Genomic DNA, 16894 nt, shown 5'->3' with positions numbered 1-16894 from the left:
AGGTAGAGTAGTAAGACTAGATGTAAGGTAGAACAATAAGAGTAGATCTTAAGGTAGAATAATTAGAATAATAATTAGAAATAACGTAGAATAAAAAAATAGGTGTAAGATAGAATAAGAAAAATAGAAATAAGGTAGAGTTAATCCTAGATCTAAGGTAGAATCATAAGTAGCACATTGAGGGGTTGTAGGATCAGATAGAAAGTAGGATAGGGAAACTGAGCCAGGAGCCTTACTAGGGTGTTAGAAGATTGTAATAACAACTACTAGGGATGACAGGTCAGCTAATACCTGGCTCAAGCGCTGTTGTGCGCACCCAAATTTTTGCAATTTTTTTTTTCAATCCATACCACGTGCTTAATAAACTTATTGATACCATTAAAATCTATTTGGCGATGGTAAAAATATGTTTTAATCAGATCTTTAAATCAAGGGTAATGAAACAAAACTTTTAGTTAGCAACTGGATACATTTTTTTGACTTTAAAAAAATCTCTGAACAAAACATTTAATATTATTTAATTGTACATTTTAAAAAGGATCACCGAGATCGTTTTCAGGCATTATCAGTACACAGTGGCTTTTATTTAAAAATAAAAGTAGTTAGACGCATTACATTACTATTTGACGGGGTAAAAATAATTATTAGCATAAAAAGTCAAGTTTGTCTTGTGCTGCGTATGAAAGTGATTATATACTTGATCATTTGGTCCAGAAGAAGAAAAACAGCTTTATTTATATATTTGTACACAAGATAGTCCTTGAATTAAAATCTTTGGGCTCTGCAAGCATAAAAATATTTTATACATTGCGCTGTTACGTGTGATGATGGCCTTATAATTTATTATATATGACTTTAACATTTCGGTAAAACATAAAAATTTATACTCGAGGAAGAACCATCATTTTTATGCATTCAGTTCATCTAATACATGCATGATTTGACAGACAATCATACTAGAATTATTTAATTATTTTCGTAATAATCACTGATCATTAATTAAAATATTTATATGCCACTAACGTTCTCTGATACTTCTTTTTCTAGATGAAAATTGATACTCCTGAATTGCAGAATACCTTGATCGTGCTGATGAATGACTCCGAAGAGATGAAACAGTTTCTTAAAGTTAGCATTATGTTAATTTTGGTTGTTTTGTTTTGATAAAAAATGTTTGTAGTCGTGAACTTGATTAAAGAAACAAGAAGCATTTTTCAGATTTCACGATCTGAAGATAGTTTTTGCTAAGCAGTTTTTATTTATTTGTATACGTTTTTATACTACTTTTGTAATCACAGTAATTGAGTGTGCGATACGCTTTTATGAAATATCCTTGTGGTTTGTAACGGACAACATTCAATGGATGATTTTTCGAGAGTATCGACGGTTGGGTAAAAGACAGAGCCAACTCAGATACTTGGTGAAAAAGGAGCCAACTCGAAATTTGGGTTGAAAAAGGAGCCAACTCAGGTTCGGGTTGAAGAAGCAGCCAACTCGGGAGTAATTTTTTTTCATCAAGTTTTGTCGTGGTAGCACTGAAATTCACAATATAAGTATACCTATATAAACGAACAAACATTTTTCATTAATCCAATGGTTCAGAAAAATAATTTATGTTATTGCAATAGAGTGTACTACACTTATTAAATTATGTACTTTACAAGTCTGCTGCGATTAGACGTAATTCTATAATCAGACTATGGACGTAAATCATTTTAAATGTTCTTCAAAAAATTTTTAAATGCTTTTTTATTTTCAAACGTCGTGTTAAATAAAAAAAACTTGTGTTAACTATACAAATGTTTTTTTTTTTTGTGAACTGTAGCATGAACAGTTATTGTAATCTTTAATTTTTCTCTACTGTTAATACACTAAATGTATGTCAATGCGGCGCGCTACTTCATAATATTTTCATAAAAACTGTGATATTCTTGTGGGATGACACCACTCTGGCACATATCTCTAAGATCCTTTTTTTTCATTATTTGATTGAATTTTTGTATTGTATGCTTTGTTTAGTGCATGTTTTACAAGTGTGTGTGAATTCAGAGACGTAGTTTGGAATCGTTCATCAAAATCGTATGTAAAGTAAATTGTAGAATCTGGAGTAATTTTAATTTCTCTTACTTGCAATACTTTTGCTTTACATTTTTTATGTTTGTTTTAGATGTTTAGCACGATATGATTTGAACAATTTTGAAAATAAAATAAAGGATGACCATGGTATTATTAAATCAGATTTGAGAGGCAAACATAAGAACAGATAAAAAAAATAACGTATAAAAAGTACATATTTTAATAAGTATAGTACACTCTATTACAATAACATAAATTATTTTTCTGAACCAATGGATTATTGGAAAATCTTTGTTCGTTTATATAGGTATACCTATTGTGAATTTCAGTGCTACCACGACAAAACTTGATGAAAAAAAATTACTCCCGAGTTGGCTGCTTCTTCAACCCGAACCTGAGTTGGCTCCTTTTTCAACCCAAATTTCGAGTTGGCTCCTTTTTCACCAAGTATCTGAGTTGGCTCTGTCTTTTACCCAACCGTCGGTATATACCTACCTGTGAGATTTTTGATTTTTCAAAGGAAACTCTATCCCTTCGCCCTCCCCCTCCATGCATATATGGCCCAGTAACAGCGGGGGGGGGACCCCTAAAATTCCGAAAGGGGATACAATTATGTATTGAATCGGGTCCATCCACTGGTTGACACCATTGGCTTCGATATCAAAACAATCGCCACGAAAGCAAATGCCACAACAAATAAGTGCCTCACTGTTTCAACGCACAAATGTATCTTATAAACGCAGTACCGAACATTCAAAATCCATATAATTCAGGAAAAACCAAAGATCGTCACGCAACAACACGTCCTCGGGACGTAAAAGATATACGAATAGAATAATATCGATATAGAGTGAAAAAAGGGACGACAGCGCGGGTCTCATCAGAAAAAGGATAAGCCTCGCGGCAAACAAAGGGGTAGGAACCTGTTGCTCCGCCGATCCGATCGGCTCGTCCTCGCTACTATACGTGATGTTTGACCTTTTTTTTTTTTTCGCGATAAGAGAGTATAAGCAAGCAAATGCGCGTATACACATCGGGGTACTGTATACATACAGGGAGGGGGAAAAAAAAAAAAAATCCTGCAGTGGGTATACTTGATGGGACGAATAAATGCGCCGGCCAGCGCTCGTTTTTCTCTTTGAAGCTGTACATTGCGTCCAACGCTGGCCATTACGTAATTGCTCTCGGAGATTCAGCCAAAGGCCCGAGGAAAAACTAACACGTTGGTGGGGGATATATAGGAGCTAAGGTATATACATGAGATGCTGGTAAATTTTCTTTTATCGCGATCGGTGAATTATTCGCTGCCGTTCGGGATGCATGTACATGTAAGGGGAAGGCTGCGCAAGGCGGATCGCAAGATGCACGTTTTTATACCCTCTCGAGATAAGGGATCGCGGACCCGTTAGCCTTTTAATTGCGCGAGCCGTATGGGGTTGAAAATTTTGAAGGAAGTGTTTTCACCTCCAGTATATATTATATTATTTTATATTAAATGGTAATCAATTAGTTGCGGGTTTGCACCAGTGATGCATATATTTATACGTATACGACGCTCCAAGCTTTATATAGGATAAAGTCCGTGGCGTCTAATGAAGGAAAACTCTCAACACTTAACAGCGAGGCAAACTGTTTCGAGCAAACGTTCGAAGAGAAAATAGTATACTTATGTAAAAGTTGAAAAAGTGCATTATTGTATATCATCTGCAGTTTGACCGGGTCAAGTCCTCTTCTTAATGAGTAAAAGCGCGGGCTTGCGAGTGAAGCCAATAAGCCCAGAAGGAAAGTTCAACTTTGGCGAGGTAGGTAACATTTACCGCATGCGTATATATATGTATTATGAGTGCAAGCTGCATCCTCTGATATACAGGCTATCGGAGAGCAGCGAACTCCCTCGTGCTCCTTTGACTTTCGAAAGTATACAGGTATACCTATACAATAAAAGTACCTACAACACACATTTTGCGTTTAGAGTATGTGTATAATGTATGGGTGTTATTTCTTCCTTGCGCTACAATTCGATCGAAACAAGGTGAAAAAGGAGTTAAAGGAGACCGTCAGTAGTATCATATTATATATTATACATAGGTATATATAGTTGCAGTGTTGGGCAAGAGCGAAAAGTGTTGCGAAAGTGTACTCTGTTGTTACTCTTTGTGTACGTATGTATATATACCTATACTGGGCGTAATTATACGGAATCAAGAGCATAAATATAGGAGTTATAACTGCAGCTCTGCTTCTTTTGTCGATGCTTTGGTGTTACAATTTATACTGTTGGACTAAAAGGTTATTTTTTTTTTTTTTCAATTTAATTTTATTGTTATTTTTTGGAGAAGAATTGCTGTTTAAAAAACTGTAAACGCAAGGGACTGCAGATTTTACTGTAACGTTATTTTAGTATTTAAACGTAGCATTTTTTTTTTCTTTCGATGAAGTATCGATGAAACCGAGGTGTCATTATCGAAGCGATTACCGAGGCGATTACCCCCTTGTGTATATGGGGAGACGAGAGATATCTCCGACGGCGCGTGTATCGCACACCCTGCCTTGGGCTGCCGATCATATGTGATATGCTGCGTCGTCGTCGTAGTATATACACAGATTCGCATTAGCCCGAAGCTGGGAATTGCCGTGCAATTTCGAGGCGCCACCTCTACCTGATGTACTCTCCTTCTGAATATATATGCATGCAGCACGTAACACCCGCAGGTGCGAGAGAGGCTCTCCTCGTTTTAACAAAACGAGCGCCTCCTTTCATACTTTTTCGGGCCGAGGAAAGCTCGGGGGGCCTCACTTGGGTGAGTTAATTTTGGCTTGATTTTTTTAAAATCCCTTTGTTTTTTCCTATCCCTATCACTCTCGTAACAATGGGCGATACCGTGTGTTATTGCATACATGTATACGAAAAAAGCGAGTTTAATTAAAGAAATGAAAAGTCATCGAGGAGAAAAGTAAAAATGCTTGCTGCTCGAAAATACTATCTCATATTACCTCTCGTACCTTTTAATTGACATAAATACATTTGGTCTTAAGGTATATCAGTGCACGCTTTGAAAGCGCGTCTCTTTATCTCTAAAAAAAACAACAAAAAAAAAAGGAATATAATGAATGAAAATGCGTGCGCGTATTCGCTACAAAAGGCTGTGTATAGTATAAGTATATCACACATCCATCACAACAACGCGGCGACTTGTGCAACGCGTCTCACTTTTTAAAAGGGAGTTTAAAGAAACTCGCCGATGCGCAATTCAGACTTTCCCTTTGTGCGCCACTCGCCGTACGGGCCCGTGAAAGTGCGTGTGTGATTCATCCCGGGCTTATACACGTCATACCCTTAATAAGCGCTCGACTCTATAGAGAGGCATATTATATGATGCTTAGGTATTAAGTACTCGTCGTCTCAGCTGCTCGTGCCATTCGCCAATGACGATTAATCACAATAATTCACGCGCCCTCCGACTCTTTCCCGTGATCTAATGTACATTCGATCTTTTTTCATTTGGGTGGAGGAAGGTGCGCATCGCGTGCTTGCATGCCATGATCAATGCAAAGGAGAGAGAAAAAACACATGCGCAGGTAAGTAAGTATACATGTATATATAAGCATATTTTATATGCAAGAGAGAAGTGATGGTGATGCTCCCCCGTACACATTATACGCGATGCCGATAGGTGCGAACTACAGGAGTAAAATAAAGGATATTTCGCTTTGTATTCTCTCTCTCTTTTTTAGTAGCTGCCTCGACGCGCTTCCAGTTAGTTGTTGCCACTCATGAGAAAGAGTCTGGTGAAAAATATCGCGCGGACTCATTTTTACTTGTATATATAGGTGCCAGTTGACTTGATGCAGGAAACAGATCAAGTGGATTTGGAGCTTTTTTTTCATCTTTTTGATACATCAAGGAGATAAGTTACAAGAGAGGAGGTGAACGACTAAATAGTTTCATTTTTTTCGAGCCACAGTGGAAAATTTGATTGGGGCGAAATTCAGATCTAAATATGGAGGTTTAGAATTAAAAGTACCAGCAACTATTCATTACAGTGGACCACTTGGAAAAAAAAAAATTCTCCCAAGTAACCTACGAGATGAAAAAGAGCATTTCTACCCGCGAGGAGGGTTTTCATCGAGGAGCTTCCAATTTTAGTACGTATACTCACAACATACGGTAAATCCTCCGGGTAGGAAAAACATTTCCTTCGCAAAGCATTTTCAGCTGAAACCGATTGTATACGGACAACGTGTACTGCAAAGAGAGTAAAAAAAAATAATAATAATAAAAAAAAAAAGAAAGTAGACTCTGAAAAGCCTCAAACCACTCAAAGGGGCATGTAAGCCCTTTCCCGTTTACTCTCTCGCCGAGGTGAGGGGTCGATGAGGAGGGACGTCCAAAAGAGAAAAGAAAGAGCTTGCGTGCATACTTGCACACACAGACACATGAGCCAACGGAGCAAGTCCCTCATAGGTATACGTATATTATATACACATACGTAGCAGTGAGCATTTCTCGGGGTGCGCTCTTTGGATTTCTGCGTCGCGATATCAAAGGCACATGCATACCTACGTGTGTGAAATAAAGAGAAAAGGGGCGGTGGGGGTCGTTGGCCTTCTACACGCATCACACGGGGGCTCGCGCGGATTGATTCCTCTTCCCCCCCATCCAAGGGGGAGAGGAGTCTGGTATACCTATTATACACGAAGCGTCCGTATCAGCGCGAGCCGACACGACGCTACAGCTTCCTTTCTTTCACGATTGCACTCCCGTGAGAGCAGCCTTTTATTTGCCGCTCACCGGTGCGCCCCGAGTATATGCCTATTAAGAGGGAAATTAATACAAGCGCACGTGAAACGCCGTCGTCGCGCCGTATTATACCTGCATGCATCTGTACACACAATACAATGTGTGTATACGGTAAAATCGAGATCCCGATGGGCGCCGTCGTTTTTCTGGATTTGTTTTTTTGCGTTTTCCAGTCGTTGCTCTTTTTTGTAGCTTCGAGGCGCAAGGTTTTACACGTTTTTCCCGATAAATAAAAGAAAATCCATGGCATCTAGCTATATTGTCAGACTATGGCCGACGAAAAAAAAAAAAAAAAACAAAATACAGTTGTACATTCTTTGTAACATATGCGCGATCCCTCTCAACTGCTTTATTTCATTCATTCGTGACGGGCGCTGCCTTTTCTTTTCATTCGTATTTTTGGTTTTTCGAACCATCCTCGATCGTGAGTAAGTATCGACACACACGCCAAGTGCCCATTGGGTCTAACCAACTGAACCATGTCAATAATCTACACTCCTCGGGACCACAAATATGATGTATTTTATTGTATCGTAATCGCTCGCTTTGGAATATAGCGTCAGCGTGGATTGCAGCGGACAATCGTCCCGATCGATCGAGCTCCGAATCAAACAGTTTTAATCCATATCACCTAAAAACAACTTACTCGGGAAAGAGCGTGTGTTTGTGCACATGTAAGTAAAAGGGAACGGGTACCATAATATATTACATGCACATGGTACGAAAGGAAAGAGCATCGGCTCCGCGTGGTATATAGGTATGGAGAGGGTAGGGAGTCCTTGCGGCGCAATGCGCCAAGCGTCTAGCGGCCTCTCTTTCTAGCTCCTCGCGTATAAATATACGCAGCAAATACCTGTATAACATCTGCTGGCTGCTCGCGTTGAAATAAAAAAAAAAAGTACGTAAAATGCTCCATTGGGTGCACAAATACACACACGCATCCGAGCTGCATTGGATAAGTTTTATCGTGCAATGACTCTCTCTCTCTGCCGGATAGGGGTGTACCTACGGTGTATCGTAAATCGGAGGCGCCTTTGTTTCGCAGCGAAACATAAATTATTTCGGGCGGGGCGTCGAGCGCTTTGGGTGATGAATCTCGATGATGGTCCTCGAGGGGGGCGGGTTTTTCTCGCGATTGAAATATATATATATTAGATTAATTAGATTAATTCTTTATTCAAACCTTGTGGTATAACCACGTATGGTTCTCAAATAATTTACAGATAATTAATAGAGTAATAAGATACATAACAAATTATCAACATAATTAATAACAATGGAATAAGAATACAGTGAAGATGACAAAAGTAATAGTTCGTAGAATACATATAATTATAATTGACAAAATAATTAATAAAATTGGTAATAGTAATAATCGTATAATTTGGCAATAAATAAATTTAACGTAATTGATTAGACTTATTTTAACACTATTGTAGCTATTGTAAGATTGTATAAGTTTGTTTTTATTAAAAATAATTTTAAAAGTTTTTAGAGTCATGAGATAATGCCTTGTTCGCGGTTCCAATCTTGAGAATCAGAATCAAGCAATTTATTAAACAGAAATGTTTGAAATTTATTTTTTAACCTTGTGTCGAAAACTGTAATGCCCAGCGAGTTTAGAAGGAGAGTGGATTGAATGAGAAATGAGTGCCTGTAGGTTTCAGTGTGGAATCTTGGACATACTAGGGCTTCTTTGGGCTGCCGGGCAGATCGACGAAGATGATTAAGGTCAGTTGTATGAATGTATTGAGATGATAAGTATTGTGGGTGAGAAGATGATATAAAAGAGTATGACTGATATCCTGACTGAATCATCATCAAGATCCGAAAGAAATGTTTCTGTGATTGCTAATACATCAAAATCAGAATCGATACACTTGAGTTCAATCTCGTTAAAGTGCGTTTTTAAGCGGTTCGCATTAATATGTCCTATTTTAAAAAAGTTGGGGATAGAAATTTGATTACTATTATTTAATTGGCGTCAATTTTGAGAATTATTCATACTATTAACGAGGGCCTTCAATTCATTATCAGATCGAATTGGGATCAATGCTGAATCTTTTGTTTTACGCATACAAACCGTTAAATTTTTCATTACAGGAAAATAGTAATTAATAGATTTGTGAACCTTAATAGCGTTACGCCATAGATTATAAATAGGCTGGGGGAGTAATGGTCGTAGATAAATCGCTGTATCACCTCCATTGCCGAAGAGAGTAGAAGATTTAGATTTTGAAAGTTTATTAGAATTTTCTAATATTTGATCTCGAATGTCCAGTGAGTTCATGCGAACGTAAACGGCGCGAGGTAATGGTCTTTGATTGCTCTGATTAGATTGTACTTTCGGTGCCCAATCGCGTGTATGTGTAACATAACTGATAAATTCTTGACAGCCTATTGCTTGAAAAACGCTTTTGATGATATCTTGATTGCTAAGGTTGATTGATGAAGGGATGTTAGTGATAATTAATTCGGCAGTTTCCTTGTATAAAGAGGCATCAGAGATCGCATTATATTTTGCATTGGCAGTAATTAATTCGTCATTAATCTTGGCTACTTGTGAGTTTAAGGTAGTTTCATGATTATCGATACGTGTATTGACTAACAACAATGACTGACGGAATTCTGTCATATTATCACGAAACTCCCTCATATCAGTATGAAATTGTTTCATGTCATCTCGAAGTTTTATCATATCGTCATGATTTTCTTTCCGGAAATCCTCGAAATTTTTGACAAGACTTCGAAGAAGCATCATGCCCGAATTATTTTCTTGATCACCATTATCGCTCATACTGCTCAAAAAATACACGAAATGCGGACGAGAGAGAAAAAGTCTAGGGGCCTTAGCTGCTGAGGGAAAGGAATAACTATTGTCAAGTATGTCGGTTGGGATTGAACGCTTCAAGCTTTTCTTGTGAGGAAGATTTGTGTGGTGGATTGTTAGATTACAATTTTGTGAATGATGCTGTGAGATAAAATTGGGGGGACTGGGACGTAGGGGTATTAAAGAGCAGCAGTGAAAGACATTAGATGCAGAATTTGAAAACCAGCTGGGATCAATACACTTTCTATGATAAGGCTTACAGCAAATAGAACAAATAAGGCGTTCGTTTTGCCCAATTGTAAAAGTAGCGCGACGACAGACTAGACACGATTTGCGCAGGTATTTACGCATAATATTACACAACGCTTAAAATTGGACATTAGGAAAAGTTTGTAGTAGTACATGAAGTTATAAACACTTATTAATATCTTAAAATATAACGGTCGAGACGTATGTAAAGTAAACAACATATAGTAAGCTATGAAAGAGTGTGTATACAAATTAAATGGTAGGGACAGAACATAATATGAAACGTTGGCCTTGAGCCAAGCGAAAATGAACAAAGACAGGTGATAATCAGTATATCAAGAATTAAGAAAGAATACTAGGAAAAATACTGATAAGGTAGTGAAAAATGGAGGATATGTTGATAAAATGAGAATAGATATACAGAAATGGATACAGTGAAGTGATTTAAAACAATGAGTAAATGAAATGCTTAAATAATATTACACTAAAATATGAACTAAGGCCAAGGTTATTATTGTAGTTAAGTTTGTGCACAGTCACTGGTTTTCACTCAGAGAAACACTCACTAATTTCGGTATGAGACGCAGGCGAATAGTAGTGGTCCAGCAAAGTGGTGCAGATCAAATAATTCCAGCGCTGCCAGGATTATAACATGAAAGTGGGCAGCCTGAAGTAGTGCAGCAATCCGAAGTTTGAAAAGCCAACGTGGATGAATTGCAATGATTTAAATAACAGGCATCCACAGACTCCCTGGCTCAAAAGGAGAGCGCCCGTGTTTTATGCTCTCAGAAGCTAGAGCCAACAGGAGTCCGAATGCCTGCAAAAATTGAGAAAACCTCATAGAGGTTTGACGAAGAAATTAGCAAAGTCGGTATAGCGAAGAGTTGAGTATTAGCAATTAATAAACACGTCTACTCTGGCTCACCTTACGATAGCTACTATCTATATATATATAGATGCGCCACGTCGACGTTACACACTCACTTTTGGTATATAATATAATGTATAGTGAGGAACCATTGCTTCCTTAAATACTTGGATGTAAGAACCGGGAGTTTCGATAAAGTGCTCGATGAAACTTCCATGCGTCCGGAAAAATGTGAAGAGATGATAATAATTCGAAGGTTGAGTTAATACTCTTTTTTTTTTTTTCCACCCTTTGCCGAAGAAATTGCATTTGCTGGCGCGTAGAGATGAAACTGCGTGTATATACCCAAGTAAGATGAAGAAAAAGTTGGTGCTCCGCAAACGCAACAAAAAAAAAAGGGGAGAGAAAGACATAAGAGACGGCACGCAACCCCTATATATGGGGTACAGCTCTCCCCCTGACGACTAATGACCCCCCGACGACGAGTGCAAGGGGGAGATGCGCGCGTGCCTGTGTATTATATACGTGCATCTATCTCCCCCATATATAACCACTTGGAAACATTTCAGAGGGGCACAGAGAAGAGGGCGGACGCCCAACGGTGTGGTGCAACCCCTTCTCGGGCCAATTTAATGCCCGACGACTGTCTCCGACAGATCTCACGGTGCAATATATATTATACAGACCCGGTGGTGCAAGGTGTCTCTGTATGCGCTATACGGCCTCCACGCAAATCTTTTTGTTCGAGAGTATGCGTATAAGGTACTTTCGGTCTGGATTTATATATATAGGCTTACGTATACGTGTACGACAATTCTTCTCTCTATAGTGGGCACTTTTCTTTTGCGCTCCGTTTCTCGGGCCGACGCCCATTTCAGGGAGCTCGAACGAGCTTTGCTGCGGGAATCTAAGGAATGCGTCCAGCCGTGGTGTCTCCAGGGATCTGTTTCGATATACATATATGTACACTAAAATGGGACAGGCAGACGGGGTATAACGTGTGTGTACGCGTACGTGTTTTTGCCGCAGTCTCGGGGGCTATACCGTTGTTGCGTGCATGTACGTGTGTGTGCCTTGGGATGACCTTATTTTGAAAATTTAAAGCGCTCACGTGCCTCGGGGCGATATTGAATTTTGGACGAAACAGTGCGATTTGCTTGGCCTGGAAAGTTCTGTATTTTTGGTTGTGGGTGTTGGCGCAGGGGTAAATGGGCTTCCGTAACAACGGAGCTTGTACCTATAAACGTTTATCATAGCTTTTGGCGAAGGAGGAGTTTAGCTATGAAAATCTCATATATTATGGGTCCCCACCCCCCATCGCACCTTGACACTTGTGTGTAATATATAGACTACCAGGTACTGAGGATGCATTATTATTCTATTAATTATGCGCCAAACTAGCTAATTGGGAGTAAAAAGAAATGTTTGCAAAAAACTTTTCGCTGATATGATCCATGCCAATGATTTTTAATTACGATTGGAAATGAGTAATTTTGTTGAGCGACAACTGTTCTCTAACAAATTTAACGGTACGAGTTCGTGTCTCTCGAACCCTGTATTATGTTAGTTACGAGACTTACACTTAACCGACTAATCTACGTCAGCCAATAGAAAGGATATCTTTTAAAAACTATGGAACAACATCAAGCAAATATCAACCAAAATGATATTAAATTTAAACACTATATGTGACAATGTACGATGTGCACTCGGAGCAACGCTTACATATCAAAATTCGATTAGACGCGTATAGTAGACGAGGCTTTGGTAAGACCATAAAGTGTATGCGCGTCCAACACGTCGCAAGGACTGCCACGAGAAGCCGTAAAAGGTCCAGCATCAAACATGTACGTAATTGGTGCCGTGTAGACGATTAGACAGCAAAAACGTTGCACCTTTACAGTTGTGTATAATTCAAGCGGGTATAGAGGCGTTGTCGAAAAAAAAAAACCCAGATATCTCTCGGCGCGAAGGGAAAGCCTACACTGCAATAATTGTACCTCTGTACCACTCGGGCAGTGGGCGTCGAACGAATCTATTCTCGGTTAGCGTCGGTGTCGACACAATTGCTCGAAACGATGTATAGGTATACATTATATTATTATGTGCTTGACGCGCAGTTTGCTCTCGTACAAGTGTTTTATTCCAATTATAAGAGCGCGGGATCGCGCCGGGTCACACTTTATAATATATATGCATGTACGCGCGTGTGTTTGTATATATTATATGGGCGTATACGAGTACGTGTTTCGAGATTACGGGAAAACGTATTCGTCCTTTTTGCTTTTCACGTGCGCCTATTGTAGTTACGAGGCGGCGAACTTTTACGTAATGTATTATGGCTTCGGAATCGAGATAGTGGGCAAAGGGGTGGGGGGAGGGGGTTATTTTTGCTCGCGTGTACCTATATATATATATATAATATCTCGTGATGTAAGGTGTACCTTAATTGCGGGCTTTTGGGAGTTTATTTATGCAACGAGAAATGAGAAGAAGAGGAGGAGAAGGAAGAAGCATGTACGCGGATAAAGTGGATCCTTTTAATCTGTCTGTGTTTAAACTAATTACACGCAAAGCTGTGATGCTTTTGGGGTACAATGGGGATTTCTTTTTTTTTCTCCTTCTTCCAGATCGTTGAATAAGCGGCGAGATTTTTCGACCGAACGCACGTCAAGGGAATTTTCCCAGACGTATACGAAAGCGAGTTTTGCACGAGCGGCGTGTAAAAAAAACAGCGCGGCTCTTGGGGCGAAAAATTCCCTCGAGCCAAGTGTTTCTTCGTCGGGAATGGTACATGCACAAACTCGCGCCGCGAAAATAGAAAAGCCTCTCCACGTATAAATATTAGTTTCGAGGTGGAAAGTGTCTTACGACGATGCCTCGTGGGTGCATATTATTTTTTTTTAACGGGGCCGCCATTATCGTAAAAATAATGGGGAAAAATAGACCAAAAGTGCTCCGATTGTGCGGACTACTTGATCTCATTTTTTTTTTTTTACAAGTCTTGCACCCGAGCTCTGTAGAGTTTGGTAGGAATTTTCTATGTTTTTTTTTTTAAAACAAAGATCTTAGCAGTGAAACCTTTTTTTTACGCAAACTTTGACGATACGCTCCATATGAGCGTACGGAAAAGCTGCCCCATCGGCCGCAATTGCAGTCGAAAAAAAGTGGCACGCATCGATCATCGTATATTATATTGTACGCGCTCGCGCGGTGTAGCCTACATATTTATAGTTTCAGTGAAAAGTCACGGAGGAGAGAGCGCCCGAGTCTAGAGAGAAAAGAAAAAAAAAAAAAATTGGGCGAGTACAAAGAAAAGTTTACGAGGCCGCGATTGCGACAGCCGAGCTCACTTGTGTGTGCCAGTCCCTTCGATAAAAGACGAGGGAGCCAAGGAATATAACAATAATCCCAGCCCGGCTGACCTGGAAACTCTGCCCTGGAAGTAGGTGTACAACATACATGTATATACGTGCGAGCACCGACCGATGCCCAGACTCCTTTTTTTTTTTTTTTTTTAACCGCTACCGCCGCCGAGATACCGTTACGTTCTCATTGTCTTCTCTCGCGCACCCACACACACACACAGATCTGATATATATAAATTTTAAACGAGATGAAAAGAGAGAAAGCATGGCAGTGCATGCTATCGGCTACCAAGCTCTGGCATGGTGCATATGAACAAATATAACACGGGCGAGGGTGGCCATCGACTGATTTATACACTTGACTCGCGTGAGTTACAACATTTAGCTGCACTATCGGTAGTACATGTATATACTTACGTACAAAAATAGGAAGTTCCACCCGGAAAAAACGGATAGCGCAGGTTCCCTCGACAAACTTTCCACGGTAAAGCGACAATAACGCGACGATAGTTTCCTCCCATCCTCCTTTTTTGCAATGTATATACATATATACCTAATGATGCTGCCAATGAACCAAACATATAGATAAGATATCGTGTATACGAGAGAGCTTCAATTGTTCAGATCGTTATTGATGGATACTTTGATGGAGGGAAGGGAGGGGAGGACCGAGTGTACCTAAACTTTCTCCGATAAGCGTTAATTATCACCTAGCGGCCATTGCGCAAAAGTGTAATATATAAACGTTGTACACTGATAGAGGGTTGGATTTTTTTTTTTTTTTTTTTATCGTGTCGCAAGATAATAATACATATTGTTCACTTCCGAATGAAACTTTATTTACTATAGTGTGTCGGACTATCGATGGTTGAATTAATTGAAAGTTGCTCCGTATGTGTACATGGCTGAGAAGGACATCGGTTCGGAAGATAGTGAATCGTATTGTATACGTGTGATGCAGGTCTCTTGGGTATACACAGAGAAAATTCAAGGGTTTTCATATTTAAAAATGTGCCCACAAATCGTTTACTAAAATGTAACACTGAAATGGACCATCGGTATAATAGGTATATATATAATATATGAGGTCGGGACGCGTCATCGTCAGCCAATAACCCATCAGCTGGGATTTACGTAGGAGAGAGATAAACTCGCAGACACACGTTCCACGGGTAAGTACTTATTTTTTACAAGGAAGAAGACGAGTAAAAAAAAAAAAAAGAAAGAAGGTCTCCGGGTGGACGCCCGCGCTCGTTCTTTCGTAAATTCTCCGTATGCAAAGTATGAGTGAGTCAGTATGCCTATTACAACACACACACACATATCCAAACACTGATGGACAAATATTCGTCTTGGAAGGAAAAAAAGTGCAGTGCCGGTGTATACGAGTAGTGGAGGGCCTAAGGCATCCTTTCGCGTGTATATATTTTACAAGGGGCACACACAATTTTCGCACAATCTTGTGCCTTTCGCCTCTGACGATCCACCGATTCGCGGTGTACAGGAGGCATAGTATAATATGTCATATGTATTGTTACATCTTATACAAACGTGACCTTTGTTCGTTTATATGTATACACGGGAACGAGATGATATATATTAAGCGACACACGCCACCGTAGTTGGTGTGGGGGGTAATTGAGATCTTGAGCTCGATTTTTACAAGCGAACGCACCCACGTTTCGCGCGTTGGCATCTTAGCAGCAGCAACAACGGTACTTTTCTCAAACTGTTTGTGCAGTGCAAGGTCGAATTGCGCAAAATCGGGATTCTTGTGATTTTTATTGTTGTATGTACAGGTACCTTTACATATTTATTGGCGATTGCGATAACGAAACGAGGATTGATTAGAGCTGGATTCGGAGAGATTGTGCTGCTACAGTTGCGTGTGTAGATGATGAGGTTTTGAAAGGACGCACGATGTGTACGTTGATTTTAAACGAATCTTATCCAACGAGGCGATTGCGCGGTCCATTCGCACGCTCGCGGTTTCGTGAGAAAATCCGCGCGATCGGGAGGCCATCGGTTCGCGAGGCGTTGAAGAAATACCCACAAAGTATTCGAGGGGCGTTTTTTTTTTTTTTCCTCATACCGGGACAAATATATCGTAAACTCGAAAGTTGAAAGGTTAAAAACTTACCGTCGGGCAAACAAGTGGATGCTGGAGGAAGATGCTCGGGCTTATCTGGAACATAGAAAAAACAACGAGGTATGTTTAGTACGCGCCAAATCGGGTGTAATTTCGTTCAAAGTGTCATATAAATGTATACCATATATGTATGAACTCAAGCGTGGCTCGTGTGTTTCGCACGCATGTATAACTCAACAGAGAATACAATGGAGCACGTGCACCCATATATATATATATATATATATATATATATATATATATATATATATATAATGGTAGTGTATAGGTGGTATATATATAAGTGTAAAATGTATGGGCAGCCGGACGGATTCGGACTGTATATTATAATTCAAAACCTTGGAAACTCGTATGTAATTCATTGCCACGCTTTGCCATCGCCAACGCGAGCAACGCACACAAAGAGCCACACAGCCTTTTACTTTTATTTATATTTACTCTCGACCGTATAAGTAATATATAGTTGCGAAAGTTTGGGCGCAGCGTGTATAGGTAGGTATAAGTATTTATCATTCAAGTACATTTTTACGTTTCAACGAGAAAATAATGTTTG

The 16894-nt window shown here is 39.5% G+C and overlaps 1 protein-coding gene across 5 annotated transcripts in view; it reads right to left on the bottom strand.

Annotated features, from left to right (window-relative positions):
- Nucleotides 1–16894, bottom strand: part of Spec2 (CDC42 small effector protein Spec2) — a 59176-nt gene that overhangs the window by 21534 nt on the left and 20748 nt on the right. For all 5 annotated transcript variants that reach the window (XR_016293038.1, XR_016293037.1, XR_016293036.1 and 2 more), the window contains one exon: nt 16333–16377. The gene's annotated coding sequence lies outside the window, so the exon portion shown is untranslated. The remainder of the gene's footprint in view (nt 1–16332; nt 16378–16894) is intronic.

This window comes from Copidosoma floridanum, unplaced genomic scaffold (assembly GCF_036245765.1).
Source record: "Copidosoma floridanum isolate Cflo_tuat_1 unplaced genomic scaffold, Cflo_Japanese_pri ptg000014l, whole genome shotgun sequence".
Classification (NCBI taxonomy): Eukaryota; Metazoa; Arthropoda; class Insecta; order Hymenoptera; family Encyrtidae; genus Copidosoma; species Copidosoma floridanum.
Note: the sequence above shows the minus strand (reverse complement) of the source record. Positions and strands in the feature narration are given on the sequence as shown.